The following is a 23,968-nucleotide window of genomic DNA, read 5'->3' as shown; positions in this document are numbered from 1 at the left end:
TTTTTTTTTTTTGAGATGAAGTCTTGCTCTGTCACCCAGGCTAGAGTACAATGGCACCATCTCAGCTCACTGTAAACTCCGCCTCCTGGGGTTCAAGCAATTCTCCTGCCTCAGCCTCCCAAGTAGCTGGGATTACAGGCACGCACCACCACGCCTGGCTAATTTTTTGTATTTTTAGTAGACACAGAGTTTCACCATGTTGGCCAGGATGGTCTCAAACTCCTGACCTCAAGTAATCCACCCACCTCAGCCTCCCAAAGTGCTAGGATTACAAGCGTGAGCCACCATGCCTAGTCTACAACCTCTGTTTTTAAATAAACTTTTTATCATAGAATAGTTTTTGATTTACAGAAATGTTGCTAAGATAGTATAGAGAATTCTTGTATGCTCTATACTCAGTTTGTCCTATTGTTAATATCTTACAGTAGTATTATGCATTTACCACAACTAATGAAACAACATTGACAAGTTATTACTAACTGAAGTCCATATTTTTTTCCAATTTCCTTGGTATTTACCTAATATCCTTTTTCTGTCCCAGGATCTCATCCAAAACATCACATCACATTTAGTCATCATGTCTTCTTAGGTTCTTCTAGCCTGTGGCTTCTTGAGACTTTCTCAGACTTTTTTTTTTTTTTTTTTTTTTTTGAGGATCTTGATCCTGTACCTCTCATGCACCTAAAATATGTCCTCAAAATACATAAAGAAAAATAATCCAAATTATAAGAAGAAAGTGCCAAAACCACAGTCATGGTGAAAGATTTTAACACTTCTCCCTCAGATTTCATAAATCAAGTAGATAAAGCTTAGTGAGAATATAGAGAATATGAATAACACAATTATCAAACTTGAGCTAATGCAGATGCATACATAGAGCTCTGTATCTGCAAATTTTAGAAAACCTACTGTTTCAAGCACATATAAAACATTTACAAGAGTCGACCATCTACTCCTCCACAAACCAGGTTTCAACAAACATAAAAACCAGGCCGTGTTCCTTGACCAAGGTACATCAGAAATTAATTACCCAGGATAATTAAAAATCCACTTACATTTCAAAATAAAGAACACACATAATTCATGGATCAAATACAATATCAAAACAAACTTAGAAAGTATGTAATATTGACTGAACAAAAATGTGTCAAAACTTTTTAGATGAAACTAAAACAGAACTTAGAAGGGAAATTTTGGCCTTAACATTTATATCGCAAAAGAAGAAAGTTTTATCTTAAACTTATGTGCAAAGACTATTTCTTAAGAAGTTAGAAAAAGAAGAAAATAAAACCAATGAAATGGGGGAGGGCATTCTGCATGGTCTACGCAAGGAAGTACAAAGACTCTCCAGTACTTAGGATATTATGTCGCCTATATACCCTTCAATGAGATTCAACAATTTTAACATTTTGTCATATATTTTCTCTCTCTCTGTATGTACTTTTTTTCTGTACCATTTCAGAATAAATTTTTGGCATTGATACCTTGCATATAAATACATCAACATTCATCTTCTAAGAATAAAAAAAATCCACTTCATGATACTGTTGTAGCCTCCAGGAAAATAAATAATAATTTCATAATATTGCCCAGTATTAATAATCAAGTGTTACTAATTACTCCGATAATGTCTTTTTAGCTATTTCTCTTTTCTTTTCTTTGTCTTCCCAACCAGATCTGAGGCAAGGCTCATACGCTGAATTTAGTTGTTATGTTACGCCTCTTTACTTTCTTTTAGTCTAGACACTAAAGGAGTTCTCCCACTTTTCTTTTTAAAATGAGATTGCATTTTTTAATAGTACAGATGATTGTCCTATAAAACATCCTATATTCATGACTTTTCTGATTACCGCTTCATAGTATCATTTAACTCGTTTTGCTGTCTCTCATATTTTCTCTAAACTGGAAGTACCTCTCAAGGGCTAGATTACACACAGATGAAATCCTTTGGGACAAGAAGACATCACAGGGAATCTTGGGAATTTTGCCCTGCAGTACATAGACAGCCACTGATGCCAGCCTACCCCACTGCCGGTGATGTAAAGTTTGATCATTGGTGAACGTGCTGACCATCAAATCTCTCCCTTGCAATCATTTATTTTCCGATTTAAATTTGTCATTTGTGTGGTGATATTTCGTCACCATGAGAATATCCTGTTCCCCACAGCTTTCCACTTCTTTGTTTTAGCTTTCTTTGACGATCCTCGACTGCATCAATCATTATACTGGGGCTTACAAAAAGGTCATTTTCCATTCTTATCCTTTACTACTTTGAAGACTTTGGATATGATTCAAAGTTGAGTTCTTTTTCTGTATGCAGATTGGAGTCAATGGATCTTTGGATCTTTATACAGGGGAGTTTGAAGAAGGGAGAGAATAAAGGGCTTTATGGAATTTGTACCAGGATCCTGGGGTCCCAATATTATTTTCTCATCTTTGAGGCTCCTGGTGAAGAAAGTTACTTTAGTCTGAGCACTCTTTCTAATCTGTAGGGGACCTTCTGTGAGAAAATGAGGGCCTTTGTACCCTGGATGTGAGGTTTTCCTCAGAGCAAATGTACAATGTAAGCAGCCTTTGACTCAATTATGGCCTTTAACTTTACAAACAACTCTCAAGTCCTTGCTTAGAGAGGAAATTATATATGTGTATGTGTGTGTGATATATATATATGTATATTTATATACATATATACACACACATATAGCTCCTTCCATGAGAGAAAGCTTTGTCCATACCCATTTCTACATCACAGCTTTGCACCTTCTCCCACGCAGCCTCCTGGCTGCCGTCTCCTGCCTCTTTGGAGCCATTATTCTCTGGGACCTCTTAATTTCTCCTCTTCTTAGAGCAATTCCCTGTTTGCCAGTTCTTTCCCACTTATTAATAGCAACTTTAAATAGGTCTAAGGCCATTATAGTGAGGATAAAAGATTTTGTCTACCCTCAGCAAACAAAAGATCCTCCAGTTAACTGGACCTATACTTTTCATATGTATACACACACACACACATATACACACACATAATTTCCCCTGTAATTACATGTATTAGATTATACATATAACACATAATATATGCAAATTTACTGTGGTATATATATGTGTGTATGTATAGGTGTGTGCGTATATATTTATATCATATAACTACAAAGTGAAAATAAACACACAGAATAGATTGCCTTAACACATAAAACTCATTTTTTCTGACCCACAGTTGTTGGCTTTTTTTTTTTTTAACTTTTATTTTAGGTTTGGGGATACATGTGCGGGTTTGTCACATAGGTAAACTTGTGACATTATTTTTGTAAACAAAAATAATCTGTTTCTTGCACAGATTATTTCACCACCCAGGTACTAAACCTAGTACCAAGTCATTATTTTTCCTGATCCTCTCCCTCCTTCCACTCTACCCTCCAGTAGGCCCCACGTCTGCTGTTTCCCTCTTTATGTCTGTGAGTTCTCATCATTTGGCTCCCACTTATAAGCGAGAATATGTGGCATTTGGTTTTCTGTTCCTGCATTAGTTTGCTAAGGATAATAATCTTCAGCTCCATCCATGTTCCTGCAAAAGCCATGATCTTGTCGATTTTTATGGCTGCATAATATTTCATGGCGTATATGTACCACGTTTTCTTTATCCAGTCTGTCATTGATGGGCATTTAGACTGATTCCGTGTCTGTGCTATTGTGAATAGCACTGCAACGAACATTCATATGCACGTTTCTTTATGGTAAAATGATGGATAGTCTTCTGAGTATATACCCAGTAATATGATTGCTGTGACCCATAGATTTTACTCTTAGGAATTTTTCATCAGGAAAATGTGCAAGAACCTGTCTACAACATGTCAGTGTGGTTTACTTCAATAAGTCGTATAAACAGTCGTAATGCCAAGCAAAATATATTGGTTAAATAAATTTTTGTGCGGATCTATAATGGATATTATGAAGGTATTGAATATTATATGATAGGAGTAGATTTAATGACAATTTTAAAACTTTAATATGTAAATTAGTAGATGCAAATACGTACAAGGACACAGACCTGCAAAAAGGACACAGACTGATTCCCTTCCAGAAATCTCCAGACCCCAGTGCAGATGTGCACTTTGGAAACTTGTGGTTGCCAGACTCCACTTCCTGTCAATATTGTGGCTTCATTTCAGCTGCAATATAAACAAAATTACTGTAAAGGGGATTATCCATTCCTCTACCCACCAGCATCTGCATCCCAAGTCCTTTTAAGCCAAAATGCCTGACACATGTAAATTTATGCTTGCTGCTCGCTCCTGTTTCCCTGTTCTCTTTCTTTAAGCTCCCTCCAAATTGACTTCATTCTTAAGGAGTAATGAGCAATGTAGAATACTGCAGAATTCACAGAGGAGGCAGAGGAGAAGACTGACGTTTCACAGTGCACAGGACCTCATTTCAAATTCTCCCATGAGAGGATGCTTTTTCCATACCCGTTTCTACATCACAGCTTTGCACCTTCTTCCACTCAGCCTCCTGGCCGCTGTCTCCTGCCTCCCTGGAGTAATTAGTCTCTGGGCCCTCTTAATCTCTCCTCCTCTTAGAGCAATTCCCTGATTGCCAATCCTCTCCCACTCATCAATATTAACTTTAAATAGGTCTAAGACCATTAAAGTGAGGATGAAGGATTTTGTCTACTCTCAGTAAAGAAAAGATCCTCCAGCTACCTGGATCTATATGTTTCATATTAAGAAAGATTATAAATAATAAATATTTTTCTCCAGGCTGTCATGTATTAAATAAATGTTCTATTATTAATATGTTTCTTATGTAATAAATGTAAAACAAAACGGGGAAAAGGTGGTCTTTTTCAGTCTTTTCCACTCTTTAGTCTGGAGCAGGCACCAGTGAATGTCCAGTCTCCAGGGTAGGGATGAGGTGAAGTTGGTCACAAGGTAAGGCCTCTCAGCAACAGAAGGACCAGGGCACTCTCTGAGTGATGAGATCAGAGACATGGAACGGAGATCAAGACAGTGACTTTGTTACCGGGTCTAGATTAGAGGAGGGTAATTATAGTTTCAGTTAGGATGCTTTTGTTTGTAAGCAACAGAAAAACAGAAAAATCAAATTTAGGCAAAAATAGAATTTGTTGACTTATCTGACAAATGTGATTTGATCCAAGGCTCATGAATGTCACAAAAATATTTTTCTTCATTTCTCTGTTCCCTTTCCTATTTTAACTTCATTCCTAGGCAGACTTTCTCCATAAAGTAGCAATACGGCTGTCAGATAACAATCAAGTAGAAAAGAGGTATCCTTTCTCCCCCCAGCACTACTGTACCAGCAAAGTGGGGTAGATTAAGACCCACGCCAATTCACATACAGCGGATGCATACATGATTGGCTTCTGTTTGGGTCATGTGTTTCACCCCAAAATGCACAGACTGGAGGTGAGGAAGGGCTGAATCCCTAAAGAAGAGTAGAGCTGTATCCAGAAGACTTGGAAATGGATACCAAGGAGGTAAGCAACAAATGTTTCCCACACAAATCTGAGGTCTGACAAAGGCCTGAGCCATTGCATATAACTGAGAGATTTCTAGGGTTAATTTTTAGAGTTAGCATTATTTTTAGGGTTTATTTCTCTTCCCTGAATTTTCTAGCAGGTTTCAAGAGGCTCTAATTTTAGGAAAAAGGAACATATGATGCAGACTGGTCTTGACAACTAAAAAACAAAAACCAGTCTCAAAACCGAAAACATTACCTGCCCCCTCTCTGCATAAGAAGCTTACAAAGAGGTGGGGAGCAGTGGCTCACGCCTGTAATCCCAGCACTTTGGGAGGCTGAGGCGGGAAGATCATGAGGTCAGGAATTTGAGACCAGTCTGGCCAATATGGTGAAACCCCATCTCCACTAAAAATACAAAAACTTAGCTGGGTGCACGCCTGTAATCCCAGCTACTCAAGAGGCTGAAGCAGGAGAATCACTTGAACTCGGGAGGCAGGGGTTGCAGTGAGCTGAGATCGCATCACTGCACTCCGGCCTGGGTGACAGAGCGAGACTCCGTCTCAAAAAAATAAATAAATAAATAAATAAAAAGAAGAAGCTTACATAGAGTATTAAAGAAGTAATATGTGAATTTTATTTATTACTGTAGCAGAACTCTTTTATGTAAAGGTTTTGATTCTCAAACTGCCCTATAAGAATTATCCTCAGAAATGTGAGTCTTTCAGACTTCCATAATATTCAAAGCCCTCATGAAGACTGGCTTTCTAAAAAGCTGTTGCTCTTCTTACCAACTCCTTTCTTTAATTGAAAGAAACTTTGATCCAGGCAGGTGAGCAAGTGAGGCTGATGGGTGATATTTTCCAGATGCATTTTAATTGGAAGCTAGTTTTCCAAGGTATTTTCCCAGTTCATTATTCGTAATCAGTTTTTGTTTTGTTTTGTTTTGTTTTTTTGTGTGTGTGTGTTTTATTTTGTTTTTTGTTTTTTTTTTTTTTGAGATGGAGTCTCGCACGCTCACCCAGGCTAGAGTGCAGTGGCGCGATCTCGGCTCACTGCAACCTCCACCTCCCGGGTTCAAACGATTCTCCTGCCTCAGCCTCCCAAGTAGCTGGGACTACAGGCCCCCACCACCACGCCCTCGTAATTAATTTTGCTAAAAATTTTTGTGCTATTTTAACTCTGTTTAAAAACCTCCTTGTTCATAAGATACAATTGCTTTACAAGGAAAGGAAGAATAATAAGGGAAATTGTACCTTAAAACCCGATAGCCTGAATACAAGCCTCAACTCTACCATGTACTAACTTTGTGGCTTTGAGAATATGTGTATCTCTAAGCTTCATTTTCATCATCTGTAAAATGGAGATAATAACATTAACATACAGGCCAATCGTGAGAATTAAATGAGAAAACTCAAGTAAAAAGCCTGTGACACATCCAGAAACATACAAGCTCAATAAATGTTATTTCCCATTGTCGTCTTCCCTAACTTCTAACAAAGGAGGGATCTTATGTCAGAGGAGAACTTCTAAGCTCTGTATTCCAATGCAGAGGGGCATCTGGTGATTGTTAAAATATTCGAGAAACATTTTTTAAAATCTGATTTTGTTTCCTCCTTTAAAGAATATCCAGAGAATTCACTGGAGCCTGTTCACAGGTCATGTTCAAAGCAGGAAAACGAGCGCTGTCTGCAGGGCATCCAGGCGAACTGGGAGAAGTTAAAATGCCATCTCCTTTGAGAAACCTCCGTTGATCCCCTAAGGCTGATCCGAGTGGCCATTTTTTCCCCTAGTTCCCTGGCATGACACCTCCAGAACAGGAGCTAGCAAACTATAAACCAGGGGTCAAATCTAATCCCACCATCTGATTTTTGGACAGCTTGCAAGCTAAGAATGATTTTTTACATGTTTAAATGATTGGAACACATCAAATGAAGAACAGTATTTCATAACACATAAAAATGAGATGAAATCCGAGCTTCAGTCTCCACAGATATAAATGTTGTTGAAACATAGCTGTGCTCCTACATTTGAGTATTGCCTGTAGCTTCTTTTGCATTACAATGGCAGAATCAAGGAGTTGTGACAGAGACCACATAGCCATTAAAGCGGAAAATATTTATTGTCTGACCCTTATAGAAAAAGCTTGCCAACTTCTCCTCTAGAACATTCACAATTGAGTCATACTGCATGTGTTTCCTCCAGGCTCTATATCCCTTGAGGATTGGGACTGACTTTCATCTTTGTGTCTTTAGCACCTAGCACAGTACCTGGCAAATATTAGGCATCCGTAACTTCGCATCTTTCCCTTTTTGGGTATCTCTAGTAAGGTGTCTTCTTACTGTAATCCACAGTAGGTCTGTCTCCAGGGTCTCCAGCCTTCATTCTCCGCATCCCATGGGTACTTAAAGGTCTGATAACTGTAGGTGTGGCCAGAGCCTGTTGAACCTTGCAGGTGTCTGAAAACTAGAGGAGGAATCACTGGAAGGTTCCTTTTCTCTGTATCCTGTTTTCTGAGGGGGTATGGTGTCAGGGAGGGAGCACTGCATGTTGAGACTCGGACTGATGAAGCTGTCCTCAACTAACGACTTCCAGGTTGTGTGATCTTGGGAATAAACCACCTAAATACCACTTTCTTCATCTGTGGTATAGAGATAATTATTACCCCACAAACCTCACTGGGTCTTGATTATGTTGGAGAATCCCTGCCTCTGGTGGGTTCAGGGGCCTGGTCTATTTTGTTTACCTTTACATGTCCTGGTTTGCACAATGCCTGGCACACAAGAAACCAGAGGTTCTCAGCTGAGGCTGAACATTAGACTCAGCTGGGGACTTTTAGCTGACCACCAACACAGAGCACCACTGCAGACCAATTCAAATAGAGACTCTGGGAAGGGGCCTGGACATCAGGTTTTTAGTTCTCAAGCTCCCCAGGGGATTCTGACACTCAGCCAGATTCACAGCCCCTGCTGTGGAGTGCTCAATAACTATTTGCTGAATGAATGAATGAGGTGAAGTTGTTCCTGCAGATGCTTTGCTCCTCTGTGCTTTGAGATGCTGACTAAAGAAGTCAGGATTTTTTTGCATCAGGGATAAAATGTGCTGTTCCTCACTGATCGAGTCACTCTCTCCAGTTCACGGAGGTCTGATTGCTGTCTTCCGTACCCTTCACTGACTTGCATGACTGATAATTCTTTGTTATTTATTTGACCCTTTTGTCACTCCTGCCTTTTGTCCTCCACTTCCTTTTCATCCTTGTTCTTGTCAGTTTCCTCTTCTCCTTTGTAATCTTCTCAGTCTATTTTTCTTACTGTTAAGTTCACTAGTAGCACTTGCTTACCACCAATAACACCAGGTATTTTCAACTATTCCCATTTTTTATTGCTGCTAAATTAGTTTTACCCTGTGCTTCACATCAGAAAATAAATCTCTAGATACTTCCTTCTTCACTCTCTAAATTTCTGTGTCTGGGAATAAACAGACAGTTGCAGAAGCTTTTAGCTAGTTGAAGAACTAGCAAATCCAACTTCTCACTTTGCAGAAAAGAGAACCGGACCTCAGCAAGAGGAGCAGCCTGCTCTGGGTCAGAGTGAGCTCGCGGCACAGCTGGGGCTGGATCACAGATCTCATCAGGTCCAGCTCACATGCCCTGCAGGCTGCCACACGGCCTGAGAGGTAGGCCCTAGGGTGTTTTGGACAATTCATTGCCTCTCTGTCACAGGGGCTGGCACCTTTCCAAAGCTGCACCTTGCCAGACTCTATTACTTTGATCTCCCAAATGAGAAGGGAGTGTTGCTAGTAGTAGTCACATGTAGGTGTGGGAGGGACTGGCTGACCACTTTGGTTTAGTGACACTCCGGAGGACCCAGCCCTACATGTGTAAGCCTCCTGGCATACAAACCAGGAGAAGCAGGTGATGACAGATGTCCTGGAGGGACAGCAGAGCAGCAGGAGAGCCTTCCCCATAACCATGTCTAGCTGTACCCCCAACAATGACATGGTTGTGAAGAGCTAGGCATTTTCCTGCCTGCAGAGACCTGCACTGTCCAATACAGTAGCCCCTAGCTATAATTAAAATTCATGAAAATAGGATTAAATTAAAGCCTCATTTCTTTAGTTGCACTAGCCACATTTCAAGTGCTCAGTAGCTTCTGAGTTACTGTATTCAAGGCTACCATACTGAACAACATAGATACAGATCATTGCCAACAATTCTTTTGGACAGGCAGCTCCAGATGCTTGAGTAGGATGACTTAGTCTATAGAATGAACATCACAGCTAAGGACAATTAAAAAGAGGTCCCTCCATGCTGTCCTTCTCAGGTTCTGAGATTCCAAGGCTGGTTGTGCAACCAATCAGCACCTCGTCTCCCTTCTCACATCCTGCCATCTCTATGTATGACTTATTTTCCTACGAGACCCTGAGCCTCTTGGGAGCACTGTCTGTCACTGATTAATTTGATGTTTCCACAGAATAGAGCATAGGACTTGATACAGGATAGCCCTCAGTAAAATGTACTAAATAAAATTGTGAGTTAACATTCTTTAACCATTCAGTATTCTTTTTAAAACAATTGTATTCAATACAATGGCAAAAAAATTCTGTCTTTTTGGTAAAGAGAAAGACATGTTGAAACTGGCTGTTGCTTATGTGAGAATCAGTGTTAAGTTTCCATTTCCTGGGGGAGAAGGCTCTGACACTTTCCTGCGGGTGATGGGCAGTGGGACAGGAGGATCGCGGGGCTGAGCAGTTTCTCAGTAAACACAGGCTTACAAGCTAATCCTCCACTTGGGGATTAGCTCTGCCTCTTGCGCAGGGTTCTGGGATGGAATTTCTACTGATAATTCTAAGCCAGAAGGCAATGTGGAGTGCTGAACTTGGAGGCCAGGGGTCCAGATTTAAGTCCTGGTCCTCAAATCAATGAGCTGTTTAATGAAACTTAGTCTTTTTATGACAGCCCAGGCTGGTAATAAACTCTGTCCTCCCCAGTGCACAGACAAGATTGAAGTGAGGCTCAAGTGAGATTAAGTCCTAGGAGAACCTTTGTAGCCTGAACAATGTATGTCACCGTAAGGGACAGTGGTCCAGAGGGTTACTCTGAGTGAGTTTTATTAGACTATGGGGGCACACTATCGTCTAATTAAAAACTCCTCTGGAAATGCTAGAAACCCCTCTGGAAATGCCAGCAACCCCTCTGGAAATGCCAGCAACCCCTCTGGAAATATGAATCAGTTGCCTTTTGGCAACTTATGCTTGTGCTGGTCAATCAAGTGCCTGGTTCAATCCTAGATTTATTAAAGTAATGCAACAGCCACAAAAATCTCTGGCAAGTTGACAACTACAAAAAAAGGGCTTAAAACAAAAGCTGACCTAAAAGACCCAGCACATCCCACTGTCCATGTTGTCTCCAAGCTAACCAGAAAGTGAGAGAACGAGGGTGAGATTTAAATCCATAGTTTCTGGCTGCAAACCTTAAACTTTCTCCAGGGCTCTCTGGATGCCTGAGCTATGGCTCAAATCAGTTCTCTACCAGACATGCCATAATTTGGGTTTATGATAAGGCTAAACATTTCTTGTTCCCTTTAGAAAAATCTAGGTAACTTTGGAAGGCTTTCTGGTCTGAGATAATCTCATTCAAATATTTTGATCCTATTTTGGATTACAACAACTTTGCTGATAATTCTATGTAGTTATGGCAACAAATAAATGTTTATGTTCCCCAAGAGTACAGATAACCTTTTCAATTATCTAGTTAGCTTCTCACAACCCCTATCTGGCACCATTTCCTAGTATTCGGAGACTGATGGAATACAGACCTGGCAATATTCCTTATTCCTTTTCAGGTTAAAGTCCTTTCCAGGAGTGTTTCACAGTCAGATGCTTTTATTAATTCAGACACTTTATCTCAGCCAGCAGTTTCTTGACAAGCACATAGGCTGTGGCTTGGCCCTACTGAACCTACGCCGTGGACATCAGTGGGGTTCCGTGTGTCCCAAGGTAGCCTGAAGGTACAACTTGCAGAGTTAAATAGTGGGATGGAGTGAGGTCAGGGACAGATCTGTCACTTACTCAGTGGTCCTGGGCCTGGATGATTTTACCCATCTTATAAATGAGAATAAAAATCTTAGCTTTGCCTACGTTCCAGGGTAAAATGGATTTAACAGACATTGATTGTTATAGGTTGAATTCCTGTGTTGAAGATCTACTCCCAGTAACTCAGCATGTGACCTATTTGGAGTAGGGTTGTTGCAGATGCAATTAGTTAAGATCAGGTCATACTGAAATAGAGTGGGCATCTAATCCAGTATGATTGGTGTCTTTATGAAAAGGGTGGATTTGAACACAGACACAAACAAAGAGAGAACACTAGGTGAATGTGAAGGCAAATATTGGGGTGCTGCTTCTACAGGGAATGCCAAATAATACCTGCAAACCATCAGAAACTGTGAGAGTGGCATAGAAGAGATTGTCCCCTCACAGCCGTCACAAGGAACCAACCCTGCCCATACCTCGATCTCAGACTTCCATTCTCCAGAACTGTGAGGCAATATTTCTGTTGTTTAAGCCGTCCAGTTTGTGGAACGTTGCTATGGCAGCCCTAGTAAACTAATATACTGATGATGTTTGGTTTTGATGACTGAGCAGGAACCAGATGAAATACTGGGGGGTCCAATGCCCACAAAGATATTGCTCTAAAGACTCTGGGCAAGTCAATTAACCTTTCTGTACCTCAGTTTCTTCTATGAAGTAGAAATTTAATAATGTTTATATTGCTTTTATTTCAGGGAGTAAGTGGGACAACGTACTCAAAAGCATTTTTATAACTTGTGAAATTCTATAAAACTAATATTGTTTGGGGACAATACATTTTTGATTCGGTGATGGTAGGAGGGAAGGAATGCCTAGATACAGGATTCAGACACATGCAGGCATCCCTCAGAGATATTACAAGTTCTGTTCCAGACCACCACAATAAAGGGAATAACATGAACTTTTTTGATACCCAGTGCATATAAAAGTTATGTTTATTGTCATAACTTTTGTGTGCAATAGAGTTATGTGTGAAAAACAATGTATTTTTAAAAATTTTAGACATTTGAATTAAGGTATGTATCATACCTTAATTCAAAAATACTTTATTGCTAAAAATTGCTAATGATCATCTGAGCTTTTAGTGAGCTGCAATTTTTTTTTTTTACTGGTGGAGGATCTCGTCTCAATGTTAATGGCTGCTGACTGGTTGGGGTGGTGGTTGCTGAAGGTTAGCTGGAGTGGCTGTGGCAATTTCTTAAAAATAAGACAATAATGAAGTTTGCTGCACTGATTGACTCTTCCTTTCGTGAAAGGTTTCTCTTTAGCATGCAATGTTGTTTAATAATGTTTTATCCACAGTAAAACTTCTTTCAAAATCAGAATCAATTATCTCTAACCCTGCAGCTGTTTTATCAACTAAGTTATGTAATATTATATGTCCTTTGTTGTCATTTCAACAATGTTCATAGCATCGTCACCAAGAGTAGATCCTATCTCAAGAAATCACTTTCTCATCCATAACAAGCAACTCCTCATCCGTTCATGTTTGATCACAAGATTGCAGCAATTCAGTCACATCTTCAGGCTCCACTTCTAATTCTAGTTCTCTTGCTATTTCCACCACATCTGCAGTTACTTTCTCCATTGAAGTCTTGAACCCCTCAACATTATCCATTAGGGTTGGAATCAACTTCTTCCAAATTCCTGTTAATGTTGACATTTTGTCCTCCTTCCATAAATCATGAATGTTCTCAATGGCACTAGAATAGGTAAATCTTTTCCAGGAAGTTTTCAATTTACTTTTCCCAGGTCCATTAATGGAATCACTATCTTTGACAACTATAGCCTTACAAAATGTATTTCTGAAATAATAAGGCTTAAAAGTTGAAATTACTCTTTGGCCATGGGCTTCAGAATGGATGTCAAGTTGGCAGGGATGACAACATTAACTTCCTTGTACATCTCCATCAGAGCTCTTCGGTGGCTAAATGCATTGCCGATGAGCAACAATATTTTGAAAGGAGTCTTTTTTATCTGAGCAGGAGGTCTCAACAGTGGGCTTAAAATATTCTATAAACCATGTCGTAAATAGATGTGCTGTCATCCAGGTTTTGTCATTCCATTTCTACAGCACAACACAGTAGATTTAGCATGCTTCCTAGGGACCCTAGGATTCTGGAATGGTAAATGAGCACTGGCTTCAACTGAAAGTCACCGGCTGCATTAGCCCCTAATGAGTGCCAGCCTATCCTTTTAAGCACTGAAGCTGAGCATTGACTTTTCGTCTGAAGCTATGAGAGTCCTAGATGCCATCTTCTTCCAATAGAAGGCTGTTATATTACATTGAAAATGTGTTGTTAGTGTAGCCACCTTCATCAGTTATCTTTGCCAGATCTGGGTATCTTGCTGCAACTTCTCCATCAGCACTGGCTGCTTCACCTTACACTTTTATGTTATGGAGACTAAACCTCATGAACCAACTTTTGCTGGCTTCCAACTTTTCTTCTTGCAGTTTCCTTACCTCCTCAGCCTTCATCGAATTGAAGAGAGGGAAGTCCTCACTCTGGATTAGGCTTTGGCTTAAGGGGATATTGTGGCTGGTTTGGTCTTCTATCCAGACCATTAAAACCTTGTTAATATCAGCAATAAGGCTGTTTTGCTTTCTTATCATTTGTCTGTTACTGGATCAGTATGTTTAATTTCCTTCGATAGCTTTTTATTTGCATTAACAATTTGGCTAGAGGCCAGTTTGGCACAAGAGGCTTAGCTTTCAGCTTATCTTGGCTTTTGACATGCTTTCCTCACTAAGATTAATCATTTCTAACTTTTGATTTAAAATGAGATTTGTGTGACTCTTCCTTTCACTTGAACACCTAGAGGCCATTGTAGGGTTGCTAATTGATCTAATTATCTCAGGATATAGGGAAATCCAAGGAGAGGGAGAGAGATGTGGGAATGGCCAGCCCACACAGCAGTCAAAACACACACATTTATTGATTAAGTTTGCCATCTTATATAGTGTGGTTTGTGATACTCCAAACAATTATAATATTGGCATCAAAGATCACTCATCACAGATCACCATAACAGATATAAAAATAATGAAAAAGTTTGAAGTATTGCAAGAATTAGCAAAATGGGACACAGAGATATGCAGTAAGCACATGCTGTTGGAAAAATGGCACCAGTGGACTTAATTGGTGAATGCAAGGTTGCCACAATCCTTCAATTTGTAAAACACTCAGTATTTGCCAAGCGCAGTGAAGCAAAGTGCAACAAAACAATGTATACCTGTATTCTACATTTGCTGGAAACTACATAAAATACTTTACTGATTTTGTGAAGTGAACAAAATGTCTCCATCAGCCAAAGCAGTAATCCTTGATTCATTCTTCCTCCTGAGATTTAGCACATGGAGCCCAGCAGCAGAAGCCAAGGGTAGTCTGCCTGGCTGGCTGCCCTGTGCCAACAGTCTGCTTCCAGCTAAAGCCTTGGCCTGCCGCGTGTTGATTCCAACCCAGCTCCCACCAATTGCTCATGCCAAAGGAAAAAATTCAGCATATGCTTTTTTGACTCCTGATTCACCACCCCCTCCATCACAGACGTGGATCTCAGACTCTTCTTTAACACGCTGAAATTGAGTTTATTGAGCTTGTCTCATCTCTCTTTGAAAAACAATTGCTGCATTTTCTGAGCTGCTTTCTCAGTCCCATGCTTCTCTGTTATGGAAGACAATCCTACTTCTCCCAGAGTTTGCCAATCATTTTAAAGAAGCTTTTCAAATGCTATGAGCAGTTCTGTGTGTGTGAGTGTGTGTATGTCAGTGTGTTGGGCTCCCTCACCGGAGAGTCAGCTCCAAAATATCAGAACCCCAGGTCTGTCTTGCTCAATCAGTATCTAGCACATGATTGGTACTCAATCAGTACCTACCTACAAACATAATTATTGAATGCATAAATGAATGACTTTTATGTGAGAAAGGTGGTATGATCTAACTTTAAGAATTTAAGATGGTCAAAACCTTTGGTCTAATTATGACATCCAGACATAACATTTACTTGCTGTGTATAAGTGAACAAATCACCACTCAGAAGAGCCTCAGTGTTGGAATCTGTGGAATGTAGATAATGCTAACTTCTCTGCTTAGCTAAAGAAATTGGGAAGTTCAAATGAGGTAAAGGATGGTGTGGTTGTTTTATGTACCGACTTGGCTAGGTTGTTGTACTCAGTTATTTAATCAAATACAAACCTAAGTTGTTGCTGTGAAGGTACTGTGTAGCTGTAGATAACATATACCATTGGTTGACTTTAAGTAGAAGAGATTACCCTCTCCAACTGGATGGATCTTATCTAATCAGTTGAAAGGTTTATAGGGGCAAAAACCTGAATTTTCCCACAGAAGAAGAAATTCTCCCTCAAGACTGCAGCATCCAGTCCTGCCTGAATTTCCAGCCTGCTAGCCTGCGTTACAAATTTTAAACTTGCCAGTCCTCACAAATACATCAGCTAGTTCCTTGAAATAACTCATACATATATGATTATAAGTAAATAATAAATATAAATTATTTATTCCAAAAGAATGTATACCTAAGCATTATATGCATATAAGCCATCTACATATATACAGTTTTTCCTCTGGAGAACACTGACTGATGCAGATGACATCGTGTTGGTCAGTATGGAGGGTCAGGAAATGAAGGGCTGGGAATGAAGGGAGGAAGGCAGAAGTTTCACTGCCAAGCCAAGGGAGACCGAGAGGCTGGGAGTACCAAGCACTGCAGTCTCTGTCTTCCTTGGAAATGTGCATCACTGCAATGCTTTCTGCAGGAAGGAAGGTGTTGCAGATGGTTTAAAGGTGCCACCTCCTCAGGTCCTGGCTGGGGCGGGACTGGCATACACATTCTCAGGGGGTTGAGTGAGTAGGAAGTAGATATTAACAAACAGGCCCCTAAGATGGGGAGGAGAGGGCATCAGGGGCAGCAAATCTCGGCAGCTCCTTGCACCTTACCCTTACAGAAAAGACACAGAGCTGTCTGTGTGGGTGTTCTCCTGGCTGACACTATCCTAATTAGTGCAGGCCCCCTCTGGAGCTGCAGCTTCTTTTATTAATGCCTTCATTAAAAGGTCTCCCCTAATCAGTCAGCTGTGGAGCCTGCTCACCCGAAGAAGGTTCTCTGGGCTCACAGACAGGCCTGTATCTGAGAAAGAAAAGTATCCGGTTTATGTGTGCAGGGTTAGGGGGTCTTCTGGAAACCTTTCTGCAGACAGTGCTTGCCCTTAACCAATCTCTTCTACTCTCTTTGTGCTCCTCCTCCCACCCTACAGGCATTTGATGTGACAAATAAAAATTAAATCCTATGCAGCACATTGAACTCACACCTTATTCTCAGAAAGAAACAAAGTTTTGCAAAAGTTCTTAGTCAACCTAAAGAGTAAGTGGCTCACTGAAATAGGACATGTTACATCTGATGCTCCTTCACTGTAATAATAACAGCAACACTAATTATTCTTCACATTTGTATATCAGCTGGTGATTTAAAACACGTATTCACATCCATTATCTGCCCAGTGCCTGCTATGTGCCATTCTCTGAAGTTGGCGCTGGGCAGCCAAAGATGATTGACTTGAAAGTAGGATATTTTATTCATCAGGAAAAATGATCATTAAAACATTATGCTCAGAAGAGGCACTGTAGGAAGCTCTGGGAGGGGATAGCCAATTGCCTGGAGAATTAGAAAAGGTCTTTGGAGGAAATGTGAATAAGCTAGGTTGTTTGAGAAATAAAAACAATCATGCATTTAGGAATACATACACACCCATATACATACATTTAGGAAAAACTTTAGGATATTCCTCTCTTTCCCCACAGTTCCATGATGAAAGATCTTTTTGGGATCAAGACTTTAGAGCGGGGGCAAGTTACATGATGATGCAATTGTGATCTGCAGCCTGGGTGCTGGCCATGTGTCTCCGGGCATTTTGTGGTGGGGCCCGAACTGATAGGGAGTTGTAGTAGAAGCAGTCCCGGAAGGGGAGGCAGGAGGCCTGGGTGCTAGATCTTGCTCTGCTGAAAAGTAAGCATTTGACTTTGGGGAATTCATTTCTCCTTCTAGCCTTCAGTCTCTTCATTTGTTAAATTAGTTCCGTTTTCTTTGTTTAATATTGAAAGCTTCTTACCAGATATAGAAAGAAAACTGAAAAGTAGGTGAAATTGATAGAGCAGAGCTATTTTCATTCTTATGCTCATTATTCTTCCCATTGAAGCTGGGGAATGGATAAGAGCCACAGCAGTCTTTTCTCCCTTTTTACCCCCAAAGGAACCCCAGAAGCATGTCTCTTTCACTCTTGAGCACTGAAGAGCAGTTTGAAAACCATAGGACCGAGAGCTCTTGGAATCCTCTACTCTGGGAGCAAGTACTTCTATGAAACTCACCAAGAAATCTGTTTTTCTTAAAAAATGATGACAGCTAATAACTAATATTTATTGAATATTGTTTATCAGGTTTTGTTCTAAGAGTTTTTCACAACCCCATAAGTTAGGCATATTGTCATCACCATTTTAGAGATGAAGTAAACGAAACATGAAAGGACTGTGACTCACCCAGGGCCATGCAATCATTAAGAGGCAAGATTCAAACCCAGACAGTACGGCTCCAAAGGCCATGATAATAACCATTATGCTATACCGCTTTGTAGCAGTCCCACAAATGCCTTCCTTGACATTTGCTTAAATAGTTCAAGCTATAGCTTAAGCTTGTTTATTCTTAAGCCCATAACAGAAGTAACCAATTGAAGAATTAAATATGTCATCCCATAACTTAATCGCTGTTCTTTAGAACAAAATTATGATGAGGAGTTTGTTTTCCTGAACGTAGCTGGGCAATATTTTTCTGCTTTACTGAATTCCATTTCTTCTTCCTCTCTCCATATTCCACAGGCCTTGATTTTTTTCCTTTGGTGGAGAGGAAGAAGAGTTGGTCTCCATCTTCATAATATTCTCCATTTGGCAACCGTTAACAAATGTATCAGCCTCCCCAGATCTAAGCAAAACCAGCAGAAAAGATCTAGGTATCCCCGTATCCCACAGCACTGGGCAGGTGTCTGCACTGAGTTGCTTTCAGGACAGTCAGAGAAGTTCTGGGAGAGGGACAAGAGCAAGTCCCCTGCAAAGTCCCAGCATCCAACCTCAGCTGAGCCCTCACCACTCATCATAAGTTTTTTATTTCCTGTTTCTTGATGTCTGATTGCTTCCCAAAGCAGTTGTGCAAATTCTTCTCCACATTTCCAAATCTCAAAGTCCACCCTATTTCCTCAGTTTCCCCAGTTCACAGCTTGTCTTTGATTTGCCAGCAGGGATCTTCTCTTCTCTGCTCTGAGGTTCCTCAGCTTCCTATGCCTCACTAGGAAAATCTTTCAGAGCTCCTCCCTGTTCTTTTCTCCTTTTCTTTTCCTTTTGATGAAGAAGTGCCCTGTATCCTTCCCCATGTACTCCTGGCCTCACCCTGCCCAGCTCCCCACCAGCACTTAGCTCTGTCCACTCTCTCTCTTAGTCTCCTGCCTCCTCAGTTGCTTTTTCTCCTCCCACTGTATCCCTTTAACAAACAAATTGGGTGAGGGAGAAAGGACAAAATGGAGGAAGGTGAACAAGATGGAGCAGTACCTATTGTTTCCCGGTTCTTCATCACCAACTTACCCGCGCGGGGAAAACGCAGCCAGCGCCCAGGAAGATGCAGATCAACCGAGCATGCGCCAGGTGACGTCAATCCGAAGAGACCGAAACTTACCTGGCCGCACCTATGGAACGCCCCCCCCGACACGCCCTTATCCCGCCCACTGCCCTCCCCCTTCCAGTACCAATGCGTAAAAGTCCGCTGATGCAGGAGCTGGCGTGAGTTCTTCGCGCCTGTGTTCGTGGACGCGGAACCTCACCGGAGAGCGCAGGCACGACTTCCCTGGTCGCCCCAACACCTGAGGACCAGAGAACCTCGCCGGAGAGTGTGTACATATTTGCAATAAAAGACTGCCACTTTCTTAGGTACTTTGGCCTCATGTTTAATTACTTAACTCCCCTAAATTAAGTTACATTAAATTAAATTAAGACACAAATAATGCAGGTTTCACTCATTTCAAACAGACCTTTCTTTGATCTAGTTTCCTAGTCTTGGCATCATCTTATCGTCCTTTCTACTATCAAATCATGTGTTCATTTTTTCTTCTCTCTCTCTCTCTCTCTCTTTTTTTTTTTAGATGGAGTTTGGCTTTCATTGCCTAGGCTGGAATGAAATGATGTGATCTTGACTCACTGCAACCTCCGCCTACGGGTTCAAGCGATTCTCCTGTCTCAGCCTCCAGAGTAGCTGGGATTACAGGTTTGTGCCCCCATGCCCAGCTAATTTTTGGGTTCTTTTAGTAGAGATGGGGTTTCACCATGTTGGCCAGGCTGGTCTTGAACTCCTGACTACAAGTGATCTGCCTGCCTCAACCGCCCAAAGTGCTGGGATTACAGGCATGAGCCACCACGCCTGGCCGATGTGTTCATTATTCCAGCACTTTTCTCTCCTTGTTCTTCCCTGTAAACCCCAATCACAGCTCCTCCTCAAAAACCACTCCTGAGGTCTCAGCCATCATCTCTAGCCAGCATCATAAAACACTAGACTTCTGCCAAGCTATAACTTCTTCCATGCCCTGTCACTAACTTGCTTTGTGATTCTGGGAAAGTCTGGCCTCTTTCTGGACCTCAGTCCTTTCAAATGTTAAGTTTTCAAAGTTTTTAAAGGTTAATTCAAACAACAGTGTTTTCAGAATCCTAATATGTACAACAGATAAAAGGCACGGTGCTCAGGGGTATAAATGTGTGTGTATGTATTTATTTACATGTTAAAATATATTCTTTGACCTGGTCAGCGGGAAGTATAAATGTGTATGTATGTCTGTGGGCATGTATGTGTATTTATGCATGTGCATATGTGTGTACCATGTGTAGGGGCCAATAAGAAGCCCCAATAACCTGAATGAGCAGCTCAGCTCCTTTTCCCTGAAAAATTCCCACTCTGTTCAGAGTTGAGGTCGCAGCAAGTACAGTTTAAAATGTGATTCTGACCCCTGGACACAGTCAATTGCTTCAGGGGTAGGCACTGAACCCCAGCAGAGCCAATCAGAACCCTTCCCAGGGCCTAAGAAATTCCAGTTTCTGTCTCATTTAATCCTCATGATAGCCTCCAAGATGACCCTTAATAATCCCACCTCCTGGTATTCACATCTTTATGTAATCCCCTCAGTTTCAGTGTGAGCTGGATTTAGTGGATATCACGTGGCTGAAGTTATGCCGTGTAACTTCCTAGATTAGATTACAAAAATAATGTGGCTTCTGCTATGGGGGCCCTATCTGGGGCTCTCTGCCTGTTACAGTTTGTACATTTGTTTCCACAAACCTCATGCTGAAATGTTGAAGTCAGGGCCTCATGGGAGATGTTTGGGTCATGGGGGCAGATCACTCATGAGAGGCTTGGTGCCATCCTCACAGTAGTGAGTTATCATTCTATTTGTTCCCGAGAGTTGGTTGTTTAAATGAGCCTGGCACTTCTCCACTTTCTTTCCAGCCTCCTCTTGCCATGTGATCTTTACACATGCTGTTTCCCCTTTGCCTTCTGCCATGAGTGAAAGGAGCCTGAAGCCCTTACCAGAAGCAGATGCTGGAGCCATGCGTCTTGTACAGCCTGTGATCCAAATAAACCTCTTCTTTATAAATTACCCAGTCTCAGGTATTCTTTTACAACACTAAATGCCTCTCTCATTCTCAGATCGGTCATGTGGAGGGAAATAAGTTGCCATGTTATAAGCAATAATATAAAGAGGCCTGTGAGGCTTAGGAAGGCACTGAGGTTTCAGTCCTACAGCCCACAAGGAACTGAAGCTTGCCAACAATCGCATGACTGGGTTTGGAATTAAATCATCTGAAGCCTGCCAACAGTAAAGTGAGTTAACCTGGAAGTAGGTCCTTTTCATCCTTTGCCCAACCCGCTCCCCAGTTGAACCTTCAGAATAGACCAAAGTTGTGGACAACAACTTGACTGCAACCTCTTTGCAAACCTTGAGCCAGAGATATTCGGAGAAGCTTGGCCCACAGAAACTTTGAATAATACATTCTTGTTGTTTTAAGCCACCAAGTGTTGGAGTAATTTGTTATGTAGCAATAGATAACTAAAACAACGCTTGACCAGGGAAGTGTCAGCCTGAGAGCTCTAGGAGACCGTGTTTCACTGTGTCCCAGAAAGCAGACAGAGTAAGTCTGCAGTGACAGAGAAGGTGAAGTCAACGTGAAGAAATTCCTTGTGGCCTTTAGCACCTTGGCTCTGCTTTACTTCTGAGACCTAGTTCATCCTTGCCTTTGAAAATTCTGTTACTCATAATCAAGGACTGAAATGAAAGCCCTAAGCCTCTCCAACAGACTAATGGATCCTCCTTTGGCTAAAATAGACTCTACAAATTTTAAGATCTTGGCATAACAAGATGAAAGGCTGGTCACATTCTATTTGCTGCCATGCCCCACCCCTCACTTCCCATTACTAATCATTAATAGATTTTCTCAAAAGCAAGCTGGGGAGAACAAAAGACTGGAAGAATCCTTCACTCACTTCATCCAACCACCCAGTGCCCTTTTCCTGTTTTTTGGCTCTGACATGACTTCCATCCCAGTGTACAAACGTCTCCTTCTTGATAGATGACAGCTGGCTGCAGATTTGGATTTTCTTAAGATGTGCAGAAAGCAGCCCTATGCATCACGCTTTACCTTTTACGTTAAAGGTAATTATAATGTATTTAAACATTAAGTCTCCACCCCAAAGTGAATATGGGTTATATGTTTCATACATGTAAACCTAATGTGCATGCATGTCTCCTTCATAATATTCCTATAATATATAGGAATATTAATAAATTCCTCCTATATACTGATGAATATGTATACTCTGCCACCCTGTTTAGCATATATTCCTACCTTTAATTCCTCCTCCTTGAAGCACAGATTTTTGATTTGCAGGAGGTTTCACTTCATGCCTGCAGGATGCAGTCCTCCTTTAGAAACAAAGTTCTCCTTTCTAAAATTACTGATTTTGTGACTTTTTCGGTCAACATAATAAAAGTCATTTTTTCTCTGCTATTTGTATTTGTAACCAAATACAGGGGCTCTACACATACATCTTGTTTCCTTTGCCATGCCATCCTACAGGATGACCCAGGCATTGTCCATGCCGTGGAACTTTCCTTTCCTTGACCAGATGTCCCTCTCCTCTCTAGATAGCCAGAGACACTTCTGTGTGCTTCCTTAGACGTCTGAACATATTTGAGACATTTACCACAATTCTGAGACTGTGCAATGCACCTGTCCAGTTTCCCAGTTGAAAGAATGAAACTGTCTCATTCATCTCTGTGTTCTGCCAACACCTTATGAAACGAGTTTGTGAGCCAATAAAATAGAGTAGTATTCAAGACACGACAGCTTTCCTCCTATAAAGCAGATTTTCAGTACATGTTATCAATTTACAAATTCTGAAAATCTGATAACAAAAAATGCCTGTGTGCATGTGGACTTCAGTAGAGAGAAGGAATACATTCTGGGAAGGTTTCATGGAAACATCATTTGAGCTAGACTTTGACTAAGAAATAAGATTTTGACGGGTAAAGGTAAGGGGCCAGGTAAAGTCCTTCAGGTACACAGAACAGCTTGAGCAAAAGCATTGAGACATAAAAGTGCCTGAAGTATTTAGAAGCACCATAACAAGTAGTAAGTGGATTGAAGGGTTTGTAGTACATATCATAGAAAACAAGGTTAGAAAGACTGAAGCCAGATAGTGGAGAGCCTCAGACTCCTTTGTCTGTGTTTATTTTGTGTTCTAGTGTTAAGGAGAAATTTGTGGGGTGCAGGGATTAAAAGATGGCATCATAATAGCTGGGTTTTAGGAAGAGAACTCTGTAGGATAGATTAGGCAAGAGGACTGGTGGAAGAGGGATATAGGAATGACAATTCAGTGACTGGTCTGGCAGTGTCAGTAGGAAAAGAGGTAAAAGGAAGACTGAAGTGATTTGGGAGGCAGGCTCTGTCCTGGTCTGCAACTGGGCTTGCAGTGCTTAGAGTCTAGGGTTCCATCCAACAGGGCTGCCCAGTGGAGAGCAACTCATGAGCCGGCACTGAGGATAGGACAGAGAGGATGTTGCCCTTTGTATCAGAAGTCCACCCATAGGCATTAGTCTATAAACCATGAAACATTGATTCTGCAGAATATTATATAGGCACTACAAAATATAAATGAGGCAGGCTATAGAAAAAAGGGGGTTAGTGGGAAACTATGAGATAGATCAAAATTGAATAATAAATTAGAGAGGAGGTGGGAAAGAAGTTGGAGAAACAAAGGAAAAGTTGATGTGAATCAAAGAGCTGGGGCCATATGGATAAGCATGTAATGGATGT

This window comes from Colobus angolensis, unplaced genomic scaffold (assembly GCF_000951035.1).
Source record: "Colobus angolensis palliatus isolate OR3802 unplaced genomic scaffold, Cang.pa_1.0 Scaffold56, whole genome shotgun sequence".
NCBI lineage: Eukaryota > Metazoa > Chordata > Mammalia > Primates > Cercopithecidae > Colobus > Colobus angolensis.
Note: the sequence above shows the minus strand (reverse complement) of the source record.